General features: G+C 57.8%; 1 protein-coding gene and 1 long non-coding RNA gene across 4 annotated transcripts in view; one reads left to right on the forward strand and one right to left on the reverse strand.

Moving 5' to 3' along the window:
- The window catches only part of TRAPPC9 (trafficking protein particle complex subunit 9), a 388,615-nt gene that overhangs the window by 339,851 nt on the left and 34,083 nt on the right, over positions 1-14,681 (forward strand). The window lies entirely within an intron of this gene.
- LOC139186861 (uncharacterized) lies at positions 9,315-12,054 on the reverse strand. Its single transcript, XR_011570467.1, has 2 exons — positions 10,114-12,054; positions 9,315-9,784 (listed from the first exon to the last, which is right to left on the reverse strand). It is a non-coding gene; the product is annotated as an uncharacterized lncRNA (long non-coding RNA).

Consider the following 14,681-nt stretch of genomic DNA (forward strand, 5'->3'; position numbering starts at 1 on the left):
CAGAGAAAACTGGCTGCAGACCCAGCTCTTCCGCGGTCCAGTCAGTGGGGGCTGGCCGGGCCCCTGGCTGGTTGAACTTCAGGCTCCAACCCTGCTGGAGGCGTGTGAGCCGAGGGCTGGAGCCGCTGCTGCCCCCATGGGCTCATGTGCTGTGTTTGCAGACCCTGGCGCCCTGGGGACTGGCGCACGGGCACTTCCTGGCTTCACAGAGCAAACTCACAGACCGTCCAGACCACACGTTTGGATGGCATTCCCTTCAGATCGTTGCCAAGGTGACCGAGATATAGATCCCCACTGTGGAGCATCCTGCCACTGGCTGAGCACACAGCCAGGCGAGGAGGGGAGCCCTGCCCTGCACCCCCACCCCACACCCACCCCCTCCTCCAGCTGCTTATCTGGCCTCCCAGAGACACGACTTCTAAATGTGAGGCTTAATTATCTGACGGCAAATCAAACCCTCCATGACTTTTATGCTGTGTTCTTTCCCCGAGAATAACTGTGCACTGAACTTTTCATCTCAACGGTAAAACCCTCCCTCACACGGCGGCCGGGAGCCAGCCCCCACTGCGAGTCATCCGCACACGGGTCCCCACGGGTCCATTCATTTGATTCGTTTGTTCGACACACATTAAGTACCTACTGCATGCCAGGGATAGAGCAGGGAGCACGGTGGCACCATCCCACCCTCCAGCGCCCACTTTCTATCAGTCAGTTCAGTTGCTCAGTAGTGTCTGACTCTGTGACCCCATGGACTGCAGCACGCCAGGCCTCCCTGTCCATCACCAACTCCCGAAGCTTACTCAAACTCATGTCCATCGCATCAGTGATGCCATCCAACCATCTCATCCTCTGTTGTCCCCTTCTCTTCCTGCCTTCAGTCTCTCCCAGCATCATGGTCTTTTCAAGTGAGTCAGTTCTTCTCATCGGGTGGCCAAAGTATTAGAGCTTCAACATCAATCCTTCCAGTGAAGAGTCAGGGCTGATTTCCTTTAGGATGGGCTGGTTGGACCGCCTTGCTGTCCAAGGAACTCTCACTTTCTGTAGGGGAGACAAGTGTCTGGTAGTGGCTGGAGACAGGGAGGGCAGGGAAGGCCTTGCCGAGGGGGCCACATCAGCAAAGACCCCCAGGAAGGTGGGCCAAGCCAGGGAGTATTAAGGAGGGACACTCGAGGCCAAGGAAGGGGCAGGGCCAAGGGTCTAGGGGGAAACAGCCGACCATGTACAGGAGCTAGCAGGGGACCCCAGGGCCCGAGCGGAGTGTCAGGGGTTGGGGAGAGGGCAGGACACCAGGGGGTGTCCGGGGATGTGTTAGCTTTTGGGCTTCTGCTGTAGTACCACAGTTTTCCTTCAACAAATCTCTAAGAGAAGAAGAAGGGCCTTGGGAGCAGGTGCTGAGAAAGCTCAGCCGGCAGGTGCTGAGGGCCTACTGTGTGCGTCAGGCTAGGGCCTCCGCGTGCGGGAGAGCTCAGATGCTTCTGGGAGGGAGAAAGAAATCGAGAGACAGTGAAACGGCACGCGGGCCCCGGGAGCCCAGAGAGGGTCACTGGGAAGGCCTTTCAGCAGGTCCTCTCGGCTGCAAGGGTGGAGGTCATGTGGACTAAAGGAGAGGGTTTTCCCAGAAGTCCTGTGTAGGGATGGGAGCTCCAGAAGGCCCTGGGGCATGTTCCTGCCAGTTGGTGCTGACCACCCAGTCCACGGACAGCAGGGCAGGGTTACGAGAGGATGGAGGTGACGAGTGACATGTGTAAGGCCCCTCGGTTCGTGGCAGTGCATGTGGCAGAGGGTGCTGGGTGCTTGGGGCTGTGCCTTGATGGCGTTCTGTGGCCAGCACTCGGCCAGTCAGTAAACATCTGACGAGTGACCGAGCCCCAGCCCTGGAGCTCCCGGGCCTTCAGAGGCCGCCTGGCCCCCCACTTCTGCGCCAGTCCCTGCAGGAGGTCTGGCAGCTGCTTTAGGGAGGTGCTCACGGGAGCCCCGCCCCTCCCTGGGGCCCTTGTCCAGGGGCTCAGAGTAGGGGATGGAGACTGGGTGGATTTGCCATGGTGATGACGGAACAAGGGGCAGGTTCTGACAGAGCCCCCGAGAGTGGGCAGAAAGTGCCGTTGTGGGGACATGGCCCCTTTCGGAAGCCAGTGAAGGGGGTGGTTCCGGCAGGTTGTGACTTAGCGCTTGATACATGAGGTTATGGGGATTACACTTGTCTGCACGCAGAGCCAGGGGGAGGCCAAGAAGTGGCTCTCCAGGGCATTTCCTGGCGATCCTGTGGTTGGGTTGGTGCTCTCACTGCCGGGGCCCAGGTTCAACTCCTGGTCAGGGGACTAAGATCCTGCAAGCCATGGAGTGCAGCCAAAAAAAAAAAAACCAAGTCTTTCCAAAGGAGAGCCAAGCCTTCCTTCCTGGGAACTTGTGACTCTGACTGTATGTGGCCAAAGGGGGTTTCTGTAGGTGTGAGTTAAGGGACTTGAGGTTATCCCAGATAACATGCATGCATGCATGCTAAATTGCTTTAGTCGTGTCCAACTCTTCGTGACCCTGTGGACTATAGCCCGCCAGGCTCCTCTGTTCATGGGATTCTCCAGGCAAGAAAACTGGAGTGGGTTTCCTTGTCCTCCTCCAGGGGATCTTCCTGACCCAGGGATTGAACCTGCATTTCCTGTCTCCTGCATTGGCAGGCGGGTTCTTTACCACTAGCGCCATCTGGGAAGCCTGTCCCAGATAACACGCATGGGCCCTAAATGCAGCAGCGTGTTGTTATAGGAGGGAGGCCGAAGAAGGGTCAACGCACAGGAGAGAAGGCCGTGTGACCCCAGAGGCAGAGGCTGGAGCAATGCAGCCAGAAGCCAGGGAAAGCCAGCAGCCAGCAAAGGCTGGGAGAACAAGGAACAGAGTCTCCCGGGGCTCTGACGGGAGTGCGGCTCTGCCAGCACCTCGGCTCAGCCCAGCGATGCTGATTTCAGACTTCTGGCTCCTGAGCGGTAGGAGAATAGATGGCTGTGGTTTTCAGCCACTCAGTTTGCGGTAATTTGTTAAAGCAGCCCAGGAACCTCTTCCAAGCAGCACTGCTTGGATCCCATTGTGTGTTCCCATACTGGCTTATTGAAGTGATGGCCAGCATCCAGAGTTTAGAAGATAACCCTTTGGAGCAGTGGCTCACAGTCTCCTGTGGATTGGAGTCATTTATACCCTTGTATCCGGAGCCAGTCCCTGCAAAGCACAGATCCCGATGTAGCCACACCTCGGGCAGCACCCTCCACGCCTCCCCTCCACCCCCTCCTTTAAGAAGGCAGACACAGAAGCAATCAGAAGCATCTGTCACTATCGTTCCGGCTCTCATCTTCTCCCAGCTTAGCTGCTGTACCCTCGCCCAGCCCCCACATCTTCAGAAGCTTCTCTTTAGGATGATAAGGTCATATTTCTAAATCCTAGATCCAATTAAAAGTGTCTGTTTCCATGCAAGATTGGTATATCAATTGTATTTCTATACACTAGCAATGAACACACAAAAAAATTAAGAGCACAACTCCATCTACATTGGCAGAACAAAGGAATAAACCTAAGAAGTGTATATGCTGAAAATTACAAAATATCCTTGAAAGAAATTAAAATGTTTAAAAACATAACTAATTAGAAATCTTTTGTTCGTGGATCAGATGACTTAATTTTGTTAAGATCAATCCTCCCCGAACTGATCTACAGATTCAATACAATCCTTATCAGAATTCCAGCTGGTCTCTTGGCAGAAATTGGCAAGCTGAGCCTAGAATTCAAATTCAAGGGACCCAGAATAGCCAAAATAATATTGAAGAGAAAAAAAAAGGAATAAAGTTGGATGACTCACACTTCCTAATTTCAAACTTATTATGAAGTCATACCTATTTATTGAAGAAAATCCATGTGTAAGTGGACACGTTCAAGTCAAACCCGTGTTATTCAAGAGTCGGCTATGTATTCAACGAATTGCTGGGACAACTGGATATCCATATGCAAAAGAATGAAGCTGGACCCCTTCTTTACGCCATATGTCAAAATTAAGTCCAAATGAATCAAATACCTAAAAATAAAAGCTAAAACTACAAAGTACTTAGAAGAAATCATAGGGATAAATCCTCATGGCCTTGGACTTGCCACCCTCTCCCTAGACAGGATACCATTGTTATTGTCCAACAACAAGAGGATAACTTGCACTTCATTGAATGCAAGTCGCAGTCACAATACGAGGCCACTTGTCCCCTGCTAGGATGATGTGGGGAACTGGAACCACATACTCTGCTAGTTTGAATGTAAAACGGTGCAGCTGCTTTAGAAAGTTAAATGTAAGCGTCCTATATGACCCAGCAGTTCCACTCTGAGATGCATATATACCCAAGAGAATTGAAAACTTGTTCACACAAAAACTTGTACACAAATGTTCATGGCAGCATCTTCATAGCAGCCAAGCAGTGGAGACAGCACAAGCGTCCGTCAACTGACGAACAGATAAGTGTGAGTCATCCATGTTGTGGAATGTTACTCGGCTGAGAAAAGGAACTGGAGGTTCCTGATCCATGCTGCTGCTGCATGGGTGAGCCTCGAGAACATCGCGCTAATGAAAGAAGCCAGACACACAAGCTCACCTACTGGCTGATTGCTTTCACGTGAGATGTCCAGAACAGGCACATCTATAGAGACAGAAGTAGATGAGTGTTGCCCGGCCGGGAGGTGGGGGTGGGGGACAGTGTGGGGAGTGACTGAGTCACCCAGCTCCTGAGCATGCGCCCCAGAATAAGGGTCCGGGGGCTGGGACAGACCTCCCAGGTGACTGGGGCGGGCTCCGCTCCCTGAGCCGCAGCACTGCTGGGTGACCTGCATGCGCCCCCCACCCCCCAGCGCAGAGCTGGGCTCTTGAGCCCCTGGAGAAGCCCAGGGCTCTGCTCGCAGACTGACTTTGTGAACAGCACCGGGAACAGGGCAGCAAGGAGAGGGAGCGTCCTGAGCAGGCCTCCTCCCCACTCCATCTCTGCTTGTGCTGAGAACCAGTCTCCTACTGATGCCGGCGGAGCCCCTCCGCCTCCTCCTGCGTTGGCTTTGCTTAGTGACTGTTCACCACAGCTGGTGACCCCGAGCATCGCACGCTGGGGTCCCTGTCCCTTCCCACTGCTGTTCAGCAGAGGGGGGGTCTCAGGCTGGTATTTGGTTTGTGCTTGGCTGGTTTTCAATTCCAAAGCTCTGCCTCCCACCTCTCTCGTCTCCCCGGCCCGTCTTGCATCGTGATCCTGATGGCTTCCCAACACTCCAGCTGTGTACTCAGGGTTTCAGGTTAGCCTTGGGCTCTTTGTCAGATAATTGAAAAGGATGCTTTCAGATGCTAAGTGGTGGCTCTAAGTGCTCATCAAAGTGTCCGCTTGCTGATGACTTCACCTCTCCCACCGCCCCCACCGCACTCCTACCCTGCGTTGATTACAGATCCCATCAGCTGCACTGCCTGGCAATTAAGCCCTGTGAGCCCCAGGGGAGAGCTGTGTCTGAATCATGGAAGCTCAGGCTGGAAGGGTCTCTGGGGGCTGTCTGGCCAGCTCCCCCATCTTCCTGGTAGCGCTCTGAGATCTCCGTGTCCAGGTGTCTCACTGAAGTGCCTGCGGAGAGGGCCCTGGTGACACAGGGTGGCACCTGGCTCTTACAGCTCATCAGCAGTGGCCTTTCTTCCTCCAGAGGTGTCTGGTGGATGGGTCCTGTACACGATGCAGGCGCGGCAAAGCAGAGTGGGCTCTGCGCTGGAGCAGGACAGCTGGGCCTGTCCCTCTTTCACCGTGGCCTCTGGGGACCTGGACGAGACCCTGAGTCCTGGGTGTAGAGTCCAACACGGAGCAAAGAATCCTCTCTCGTGCCTGTCCCTGCTGCTGCTGCTGCTAAGTCGCTTTAGTTGTGTCTGACTCTGTGCGACCCCATAGACGGCAGCCCACCAGGCTCCTCTGTCCCTGATATTCTCCAGGCAAGAACACTGGAGTGGGTTGCCATTTCCTTCTCCAGTGCCTGTCCCTAGAGGATCTGATATCTCCCCAAGAACCCAGTGCATTATTTCTTCCCAGGGCTCCGAGAGTCCTAAGGGAGTTAGGGTCGAGACGTGCCCAGCACACAGTAGGGCCTGCACGAACCCTGGTTCCTGTCTTTCGCTCCCTGACTGTCCTTCCCCAGGCTTAAGAAAGAAACAATAGGCTTTCTTGGTTGTGGGCCTGCTCTCAGGTCCTCTCCATGACAGACACGGCGATCGTCACATGAACAGATTTAACGTGTGATGAAGTCCCAGTGGTCGCTGCTGCTCGTTTGGGACTCGAGGCTGCAGGTAGTGTGCGGGTCCTTATTTAGCACCCGTCCCTGCTGGACCTTCCGAGGCTCAGCAGGGGGAGCCCCAGGCAGAAGCAGCGTCCACCTGGTGACGTGCACAAGTGCGTCCTCTGCTGTGCGGCCGTGGACCCAACAGAAATGACAGGGTGAGCACGGTCTGTAGGCCACGGGCCAGGAACAGGGCTGGAGAGGACGGCCGGGTCACTGTCCTGCTCCTGGGGGTGCATGATCGCCAGGCAGGGTTCACACCTGGGTTCCTAGAGCTTGCCCCCCAGGGGTGCCTGGCGTGAAGAGCTGTGTTAGGGATGCTGCCCGGTCCCCCAGGTGGCCAGGGTCACCACTTGGCCTGGGTCCCCTCTTCTCCCAGACGCCTGTCCGACAGCCACGTTGGGCAGCCCTCCTGAGTCATGCGATAGTTTGGAGCCTCCTTGGACGGCGCGAACCCCGTGGCAGTCATGTGGTGCACGCTGGGGGTGGTAAGGAGGGCAGCATGGGCTGTGCACTGTGCCCAGTGCCAGGGGGGCAAGATGGGGTCCCAGACCAGTCTGTGAGCTCCTGGGCACCCCTCCAGAGGGTGGGCTCCCAGTCTCCATGGCTGCATGAGGAGCTCACGGCCCCTCCCCTTGGCTGCTGCCTCCCTAAACAAGCTGACCGTCCGCTGGGGGACAGCCGTAGAATGACGGGCTTGGCCGCAGAAGGGGCAGGCTGGGCGGGAGCCAGCCCCCCCCACCCCCGCTGGGTGTGGGGTGCCCTGCAGAGGGGAGCACACCTCCATGGGCGTGGTCGGGATGGAGCAGAGTCAGGGTTTCCTTTCGAAAGCTCCTCTGACTTGGAACCAACTCTGGGCCAGGCGTGTCACCCTCCATGAGATGGCCCCTCTGTACAGGGCCCCCAGAGCCATCACCTCACTTACCGAGGAGGTGGGGATCATGTCCCGTTTAAGAGGGCAGGAAATGGAGGCTCGGAGAAGTTAAGCGTCTCTCCCAGGGCACACTGCCTAGTAAGTGGCCCAGGCTGGTTTTGAACGTGGCTCCTTTGCACCTGGCTGCCTTGGCCCCTGGATGAGCAGCTCCCTTCACAGCCAGACCCAGTGAGTCACTCGGCCAGCAAGCCTGGCCCTTGGCTCTGAGACTGCCCCACCGGCAGCCAGCTCCTGTCCCCTGACACACGGCAGCCCGAGGAAGCCCTTTGTCATTCTGCTTCCCTGTGAATGATGGTTCCGTTCACCTGCTGTCAGCTCTGGGCAAACAGGATTTAAAGTCCAGCCGAGCAGTGTGCTTTGCCCCAGAGGTGGCATAGGCCCAGGCCTGGACGTCAGCTCCACAGGGCGCCGTGCTGCGGGAGGTGGGTGTCCAGACCTGGACCCGCCGAGCCCAGCGCCACCCGAGGGGGCGCTGACCTGCTGAACATTGGCTCCTCCCGGGGCTGGAGGGGGGCGTCTTCACAGAAGTGGGGCCCTGTGGTCAGGCCCCAGCTGTCTCTCAAGCCCCAAGTCCGGGTTCCTACTAACAGGCTGCGTGTGTTCCTGTATGCGTGTACGTGTGTGTGTGTGCACACGCAGACTGCAGGGGGCCTGTGTGTGGGTGTGTGTGCTTGTGTGTGTGTGTAGTGTGTGTGTGTGCACACGCAGACTGCAGGGGGCCTGTGTGTGGGGGGTGTGTGTGGGGATGGGTATGTGTGTGTACACAGGTTGAGGGGGCCTGTGTGTGGGGGGGTGTGTGTGGGTGTGTGTGCTTGTGTGTATGTGTGGTGTATGTATGTGTACACGCAGGCTGCAGGGGGCCTGTGTGTGGGGGGGGGTGTGTGGGGTGTGTGTGTGTGCTTGTGTGGGTGTGTGTACATGCAGGCTGCAGGGGGCCTGTGTGTGTGGGGTGTGTGTGTGTGCTTGTGTGGGTGTGTGTACACGCAGGCTGCAAGGGGCCTGTGTGTGGGGGTGTGTGTGTGGGGTGTGTGTGTGGGGTGTGTGTGTGTGCTTGTGTGGGTGTGTGTACACGCAGGCTGCGGGGGGCCTGTGTGTGTGGGGGTGTGTGGGGTGTGTGTGTGTGCTTGTGTGGGTGTGTGTACACGCGGGCTGCAGGGGGCCTGTGTGTGGGGGGGGTGTGTGGGGTGTGTGTGTGTGCTTGTGTGGGTGTGTGTACACGCAGGCTGCAAGGGGCCTGTGTGTGGGGGTGTGTGTGTGGGGTGTGTGTGTGTGCTTGTGTGGGTGTGTGTACACGCAGGCTGCAGGGGGCCTGTGTGTGTGGGGGTGTGTGGGGTGTGTGTGTGTGCTTGTGTGGGTGTGTGTACACGCGGGCTGCAGGGGGCCTGTGTGTGGGGGGGGTGTGTGGGGTGTGTGTGTGTGCTTGTGTGGGTGTGTGTACACGCAGGCTGCAGGGGGCCTGTGTGTGGGGGGGTGTGTGTGGGGTGTGTGTGTGCTTGTGTGGGTGTGTGTACACGCAGGCTGCAGGGGGCCTGTGTGTGGGGGGGTGTGTGTGGGGTGTGTGTGTGCTTGTGTGGGTGTGTGTACACGCAGGCTGCAGGGGGCCTGTGTGTGGGGGGGTGTGTGTGGGGTGTGTGTGTGTGCTTGTGTGGGTGTGTGTACACGCAGGCTGCAGGGGGCCTGTGGCTGGCCAGTGGAGGACCAGCAGGGCGGTCTGAGACCCCTTCTTGCAAGGCGTGAGGTTGCCCCCTCCAAGCCCCTCGTCCGTCCCTGGCAGTGCGGGCTGCCCCCGGGTGCTGTGGACACGTGGGGCCGTGTGGTCTGTTGGTCACCCCGCCTCTGTGCACTGGATGCCGGCACCCCTCCCCCAGGCGTGATGACCAGACTGTCTCCAGACCTCGTCCCGGGTCCCGGGGGTGGGGGGCAGAGTCACCCCTCGTCTAGAACCCTTGCTTTGTGCTCTGAGCGCCAGTCCCGGGGTGGGGACCGCCCTCGTCCCCTGCGGCGAGTGTGGGCCCCTGGGTCTGTGCCCCCCACCCCTCCACCACGTGGCACCTCTCGCTGGAGAACAAAGCCAGCCTCCCAGTGTCATTTATTCTCCGGTCACAGTTTTGAAAACCTAGGCGGTCGATTCGGAACGCCTGAATTTGATTAGCGGAGCCGAGCTCTCTGGCGTCAGCATTTGCAGAGCACTTGGGCTCCCAGTTCAAACAGGGCTAACCTTATCTTTGGGAAAATAGAGTGTGTTTGAGGCCTGATCACAGGCATTAAAGCCATTAATTAGTAATGAGATTCAATTTCCCGGTGTCCTTGCCCGTGTGTGTCCCGATGCAGAGATGGTGCTGCGAGCGTTTTCTGCAGATGCATGGACAAACACCTGCTGTCCCAGTTCAGTGGCCACACATCGTAACGTTCCCCAGCCCGGCCAGGCCCCACGTAACCCCATTACTGAGAAAGATGAGCCCCGGCCGGGCGGGGCGGAGGGGAGGAAGCAGGAGAGGCCCTCCTTAATGAGATTAGCGATGTCAGTGTTCCAGTCGAGGCCTGTTAATAAAATGGATGAGAGCTCACTCAATGAGGCTCCCTTTCCACTCTCCTGCGTTAACACAGTTGTCTCTCTCTTGGTTTTGCTAACCTCTGCCTCCTGCCCCTGCCTGCCTCCCTCTGGTTCAGGGTCAAAGGCGTGCTTACCTTTTATCCCAGCCCAGGACCCCAGAGAACTGGTAGCCAGGAGCACGTGCTGCGTCCAGCCAGACTGGAAGGCCACGTGGATGAGGGACAGTGGGAGGTGTGGGTGTCCAGGCCGATGAGCCCCAGCACTGCCCACCACCCCCCCCACCGGCCGGGTGAGCTTCAGCATTGTTTTGACTCACCCCCCGCCTCCAGCTCCGGCCGCCGAGGCTGGACAGGAAGATACTGATCACTCAGATGTGTTTCCAGGTTTTGTGAGATGATGGACACACAGATTGGGGCCTCTAGGAAGTCTGCAGGGAGACGCACAGCCCCTCCCGTTCTGAAGTGTGGCTGAGCTGGGCTGAAATTCAAGCATCGAGGGCGAAGGAGGCCAAGTCACAACAGATGCCTGAGGGCAGGGCAGACGCGGGCCTGTGGACCAGACAGCCTGGGAGGCGGGCGGCGGGCCTGTGGCCTCGCCCGGGTCAGCGTGGCTCGGGGTGGCGCCACGCACCTGCGTCCTGCCCGGGCTCTGCGTTCCCATCTGTGGGTCCACCCGCCAGGCGCCCACCTGGAGGGGAGGCCGCAGGGGCTGTGGTGCATGAGTGCCAAGCGCGCTGTGCTTGCCCCGCCAGGAGCTGCAGGCCTCTTGTTCCTGGCACGTTTTTTTTTTAATCATCTCACGACGTTTGGATGAATGTCTGTGCCGACGGTCTTCGCTGCACTGTCCTCTTAACTCCCAGGAGGTATTTGCATCTTAGCGTCCAGCCAGTTTCTCACGTCAGAGAGACTTGAGTGTATGTGCTTCGGCTCTTCTAAAACAAGGCCCCTTTCATTGGGACTTTTCTTCCAAACCCTCCGGTCTGACCGGGACACTGTCGGCAGAGGGGCCCCGGGTCTGGTTGTGTCCCCTGAGGGCCCTGGGGTTGGCACAGCCAGAGAGCAGGCAGCCTGGCTGTGACTGGTGGGGTCGTCTGCTCAGACAGGTGGTGGGCCGACCGTGTGCTGGGCGAGGCCGTGGGCCCTAGGGCCGGTGGTGCGACGCTGCCCTGGTTTCCTGCCGTCTCTTCCCACCCACTCTCTGCCGGGTCTGTTCTTTCCCTGGAAAGGAAGGTGGGGAGCAGACGGAGTCCAGACCCAGGCTGGGGTGTCCGCAGCCATCACCCCTGTGTGTGGATGGCCACCCCAGAAAGAACCTGTTTCCACGAACTCCAGGGACCCCGGTACACGGAGGCATCAGGACCCTTGACCACAGACCTCACAGATGGGCTGGATTTTGGTCACTCGTCTGGCTGGGGTCCACGCTGCCCCAGCCTCTCCAAGCCTCAGTCTGCTCCCATGAGGGAGGGGTCCTTGTAGGTCTGTGTGGGACGGGAGTGGGAGAGTGTAAAGCCTGCACCCCCAGAGCAGGCAGCCCTGGGGGAGCAGTGTGTGACATGGTATGTGGTCCTGGCCATTCCCTGCATGGGGGTGGCTGTGGGGAAGTGCCCTGGGGGGTCCCCGGCCCCTCTGAGGGCCGGTCTCTGCCGGGGGCGGCGCTGCCTGCTGACCAGCGAGCCCAGCAGGTGCTGGGAGCGGGAGGCCCTGGACCAGGACTCCTGGCTGCTCCCTCCCTGGCGGCCGGCATCTCCGCCCGGCCTGACGGTTAACAGTTCTGACAGGCCAGGCTATTTTTAGAAACCTGTTCCCACATCTTTTCCCTGTGGGAAAAGGAAAGCAAGTTAAAATTTCAAATTAACCCACCAGCCCACCCTCCTGCAGCACACACTCACTCACAGTGGCCGCTTGGGGCGCGGGCTGTGCAGGAGGGGCTGGGGGGCGTCTGTGGAGGGTCCTCTGCACACCAGGCTCTGTGAGGGGCGCTTACGTCTGAGATGGGGGTGTGGGGGGGAAGCCGACATCACAGAGGGACCCAGCAGAGACCCCATCGGGGACGGGGGCAGCTTGTTGGGGTCACCCCGCCAGGAGGGCCAGGCCCGGCACCCCGTGTCATACCTGGGGGTGGGCTGGCGACAGAGGGGCGCCTCGCAGGGGTGGGGGTGAGTGCCCGGCAGGTGGTCCCCCCTCACTTCCCAGCTGCCCTCTCTGCCTCCCAGTGCTCTTCTGCTCCCAACTAAGGTGGTGCTGGCAGTTGTCCTGGAGCGACGCAGCGTGTCACCCCCCCCACCCCTGTTACCAGGCAACCTGAGGCCCAGCCACGCAGTCACAGGTCACTCCAAGTCACACCTCTCAGCAGCTTTCCCATGGGGCCTGGCCAATACACAGTGGTCCCTGGGCAGAAGCTGGCCCAGGTGCCAGTGGGCAGGGACACTTGGCCCAAGGCTTGAAATACCAACGGGGTTGATTTGAAAAATAAAAAGGACATTAAGCAGTCATTAGTTTTAAAAATATTAACCTGATAAAGGTTTTAGTATTGGGGAAAAAAAAACCCTGATCCTGGGAAAGACTGAAGGCAGAAAGGAGAAGAGGGCGTCAGAGGATGAGATGGTTAGATAGCATCACTGACTCCATGGACATGCTGCTGCTGCTAAGTCGCTTCAGTCGTGTCTGACTCTGTGCGACCCCAGAGACAGCAGCCCACCAGGCTCCCCCGTCCCTGGGATTCTCCAGGCCAGAACACTGGAGTGGGTTGCCGTTTCCTTCTCCAATGCATGAAAGTGAAAAGTGAAAGGAAAGTTGCTCAGTCGTGTCTGACTCTTAGCGACCCCATGGACTGCAGCCTACCAGGCTCGTCTGTCTCCATGGACATGAGTTTGAACAAACTCTGAGAGATGGCGATGGACAGGGAAGCCTGGAATTCTGCAGTCCACGGCATCGCAGAGTTGGACGTGACTGGGCAACTGAATAACGACAACTGATAAAGATTTACGAAAAAACTTAAATATATATCACTGTCTTTGACTTGCTCATTTACAATGACATTTCCGGCAAGGCCCCTTCCTGTTTTGGGGGTTAACAGTGAGACGCCCCCTGGGCAGAAGTCAGCTCGGAACCGAGGTCCTCATCCTCAGAGCGGGCCCAGCAGCCGTCCTTCCAGGCTGTGATGAGAGCAAAGATGCTCCTGTCTGCCACGGGCCTGGCGGGGCCCAGCCAGTGTAGGCACCCCCGACCGCCCCCACTGTCTGCTTGGGCCTCGGCATAGATGTGAAGCAGCTCAGTCACCCTGAACCGGAGTTTTCCTCCTCCAGTTTAAATTAAGCAGTGACTAGACGTTCCCCCAGGCAAAGGCTGTACTCCTCATCCGTCACCTGGGTGTTGTTCATGGAAGAGGCCTGGCCTTCCTGGTAGTAAAGCAAGCCCCTCACGCCCTGGCTGACTCAGTTTCCGGAGGTTTAGCAGCTTTGTCGGAGGTCTGGTTAACACACAGTAAACTCAGCATATCCAAAGGGTACGACCTGATACATCTGGACGAATGTGTACCCTGGTGAAGGGCTTCCCAGGTGACCCAAGGTAAAGAACCTGCCTGCCAACAAAGGAGACGCAGGAGACGCGGGTTTGATCCCTGGGTTGGGAAGATCCCCTGGAGCAGGGCATGGCACCCCACTCTGGTGTTCTTGCCTGGGGAATCCCGTGGACAGAGGAGCCTGGCGGGCTACAGTCCACGGTGTTGCAAAGAGTGGGACGCGAGTAAGTGACTGAGCATGCATACCCTGGGCCAGGCATACCCTGATAAAGCCTTCTCCACCCAAGCTTCCTCTTGCCCTGCAGTAATGCCCTCTTTCTGGCCCCCCAGCGCCGCCCCGTGCCCAGCACCAATCGGCTTTCCGTCAGCGTAGGTTAGCCTGTCTCTCTGGCCCCAGCGCCGCCCCACGCCCAGCACCAATCGGCTTTCCGTCAGCATAGGTTAGTCTGTCTCTCTGGCCCCGGCGCCGCCCCGTGCCCAGCACCAGTCGGCTTTCTGTCAGTGTAGGTTAGTCTGTCTCTCTGGCCCCAGTGCCGCCCCGCGCCCGGCACCAGTCGGCTTTCCGACAGTGTAGGTTAGTCTGTCTCTCTGGCCCCGGCGCCGCCCCGTGCCCAGCACCAGTCGGCTTTCCGTCAGCGTAGGTTAGCCTGTCTCTCTGGCCCCGGCGCCGCCCCGTGCCCAGCACCAATCGGCTTTCCGTCAGTGTAGGTTAGTTTTGTATCAGTGGGCTCTTGCACTGTGTACTCTCCTGTGACCGGCTTCTTTCATTCGGAATGACCGTTTTGAGATGCCTTCCTGTTGTGCATCTCAGCAGTCTGCCCCTTCCCGTTGCCAGGCGGCACCCCGTCAGAGGTGCCCACCTTGTACTCCTCACCCGCTCCCTCCGTAGACACTTGGCTTGCTTCCAGCTTGGGGCCGTTAGAAAGCAGCACAGCCGTTCGTGTAAAAGTCTTTGCACGGAGGTGCACATTCGTTTCTTTGGCATCACTCTCTAGGCGTGGCGTCTTTGGGTCCCGTGGTAGATGTTTGTTCCTCTTCCTGACATCGCCCCTCTCATTCCTGATACCCATCACTTGCATGCGCTCGTTTTTCCTGATCAGGGCGGCTGGAGGTTTACTAATTCTACTGAGCTTCCCAAAGAACCGGCTTTTGGTTTCATTGATTTTCTCTATTGATTTTCTGTTTTCCATTTCATTGATTTCCACTTTGCTGTTTATTTCCTTCCTTTTTTAAAAAACATCAGATTTAATCTGTTCTTCTGTTGCTAATTTCTTAGTGTAGAAGCTGAAATCATAAATTTGAGATTTTCCCTCTCCTCTAGTAGATGTTTAGTGCCATAAATTCCCCAGGAAGCATTACTTTATT

This window comes from Bos indicus, chromosome 14, assembly GCF_029378745.1.
Source record: "Bos indicus isolate NIAB-ARS_2022 breed Sahiwal x Tharparkar chromosome 14, NIAB-ARS_B.indTharparkar_mat_pri_1.0, whole genome shotgun sequence".
NCBI classification, from domain to species: domain Eukaryota; kingdom Metazoa; phylum Chordata; class Mammalia; order Artiodactyla; family Bovidae; genus Bos; species Bos indicus.